General features: G+C 45.6%; 1 protein-coding gene across 11 annotated transcripts in view; it reads left to right on the forward strand.

Moving 5' to 3' along the window:
• The window catches only part of smg (sterile alpha motif domain containing protein 4 smaug), a 588,244-nt gene that overhangs the window by 545,252 nt on the left and 40,492 nt on the right, over nt 1-2,500 (forward strand). The gene's annotated exons all lie outside the window — the stretch shown is intronic.

Below are 2,500 nucleotides of genomic sequence, written 5' to 3' on the forward strand. Positions count from 1 at the left end.
GTACCACAGAGATGAATAGAATTGCGAGACGGCAGCCCAACTGAGAGGAGGGGGGGATTTATCTCCCTGTAAAGAAGGGGGGGGGGAAATTCCCCCCCCAAAAAAAATACCAAAGGTCTCTTCAAAGTTAATAAAAATCGCCTGAAGGCAAACATACGGAAACCTTAATAGAAACAAGTTCGAATCCCGTTGCTTAGGTTCCCTTAATATTGAATAAAATCACCTGGCGGCATCTGAGGTTAACTGCGCTGACAGAGGTAATCGAGATGAGTTAATCCCTTTGACCAGGAAAAGGGAGAGATTGAACCCCCCCCTAAAATAAATAAAATCACCTAGCGGCAGGCATAACAGAATATATAAAGACCTAAATACAGTTGGGATTAATAAAATCATCTGGCGACAGCTAGGCTATGCAATAAGGTAAGGGATGCGGCTAGACCGTTTACGTCTAATTGCTTGTTAGTGACGGGGTAATTGGTCGTTAGGCAATTTCCTCCAGAGACGTTAATGGGCGATTAGAATACAAGAGGCCAATTGCTTTCCCCTTCCGTAACGAGTGGCACTTTTCCCTGCCGCCAAAGTGATTCTATCATCTCCCTGGCACTCCCCCCCCCGCCTCACTTGGCACCTTACGTCCGGGGTGGCACTTGTCCTTGTGTTCTTAGCGGCGCCAGGCGATTTTAATCATATCGGTAGCACCTCTTTTGGTGTTTTTATTATCAGTAATATATTTTTTATTTGTACTGTGAATGTTTAATGTAATTTTATCAATTTTCATTTATCTGTTACCGTTTGGTATTTTCATTGTTATCGTCATCTTTGTTTTTTGTCTATTTGATTTTTATTTATCTTAATCCATGATCCAAAGACATAATGGCTTCCTTGATGACGTCATTCATTGTAGTACTTAGTAGTGGAGGCACCTGTACGTAGCTACAGGTGCCATAGTTGGTCGTGGCACTCAGCGGCACTGAGCTTTTCAGGTGGCCCAATCAGGTCCACCCTTCCATACCTGATGGCCCTCTTCCTTATCTTCTTACTGTCGTCAGGCGATTTTATTCATCCCCGTGACCCTCGGTCAAGTGTCATGGAAACGAATGAAATCGCCTGACAACAGGTGTGTGTGCGTGATTGCACCAAGTTGTTTGATCCAGGTAATTTGCACAAAGGTCGTGATTAAGCCCAGCATTCAAAATCACTTCTCATTGTTTTATGTCAAGTCTATTCAAACATTGTTTCGAACTCTCTAAGTGCTCTGGATATACATAACTGTTGCCGTATGTGTGTGTGTGAGGGAGAGAGAGGTACAAAGCGAGATACAGACAAACAAACAGACAGACAGACGCGCGCATTCGTCATCGGGAGTGCCGAGAAGAGAGGGAGTGGGAGAGCGGGTGGAGGGGGGCGCTGTCCGTCTCGTTCTCGTGGCTGTCACGTGAACGAACGTGCCGTTGGATGGCGCCGGCGACAGACACGTTCTCTCCTAACAGTCCGATCTGCCGTTCTCGATCATTATCTCGGGTGGTGCCATTTCTCCTTGGCACTCACGGTTCTGTTCGAGTCCCGGTCCAAAGTGACCCTTTTCACGCCCAGGGTACCAGCAGACACCCTCATCACCTGAATAAAATCGTTGGACATGAGCAAGATATGTATTGGCACCACTTGGCACCGAGATATTGGCACTGTCCCTCAACGGATGTTGGATCGGGAAAGAGCCATTAGAGAAGCAGTATTGGAAGGAGCGGTCACGTCAACTGTGGAACAAATTACATTTCAACGTTGCAGACGCGTGGAATCCTGATGTGGTTGTTGGCTTGTGTAGTTGAAACTGCTTCAGCTCTGAAACTCACAAGGATATGATGCCGATTTCAGTACAGAGATCTGTATTCGTGTGGTGCTTCCTTGTCTCACTCTCTCTCTCTCTCTCTCTCTCTCTCTCTCTCTCTCTCTCTCTCTCTCTCTCTCTCTCTCTCTCTCCCCTATCTCTCTCTCTCTCTCTCTCTCCCTCTCTCTTCCTCACCCTCTCTCTCTCTCTCTCTCTCTCTCACCCTCCCTCTTCCTCCCCCTTTCTCTCTCTCTCGCCCTCTCTCTCTTTCTCTCTATCTCTGCCATAGATGACCTTTTCTGGCTGTCACCAGGCGACTCTATTCAGCTGGAGGAGACTTCACGCATTCAGATGATGTGATGGCAGTACGATATATTGTTTTTTTCTATTCACTTAAATATTTCTTCATTCAGTTTTATATATATCCAGAGATTTTGTTCACATGAAGGTGTGTGTGCGTGTGTGTGTATGTGTGTGTGTGTGTGTGTATGTGTATGTGTGTGATGGGGAGACTTTTGAGGGGTTGGGAAAGACTACAATTTTTGTGGATTCACTTGATTTCACTTAGACTGTGATTCTATGAGAGTATTATTACCCAAGTCTGACACATTAAGTAACGTGTGGTTACTTGGTATCAATACTTGATGGAGCGGTATCCCACATAAACTCAGTTTA

This window comes from Oratosquilla oratoria, chromosome 27 (assembly GCF_046742065.1).
Source record: "Oratosquilla oratoria isolate Oo_2021 chromosome 27, ASM4674206v1, whole genome shotgun sequence".
Taxonomy (NCBI): Eukaryota; Metazoa; Arthropoda; class Malacostraca; order Stomatopoda; family Squillidae; genus Oratosquilla; species Oratosquilla oratoria.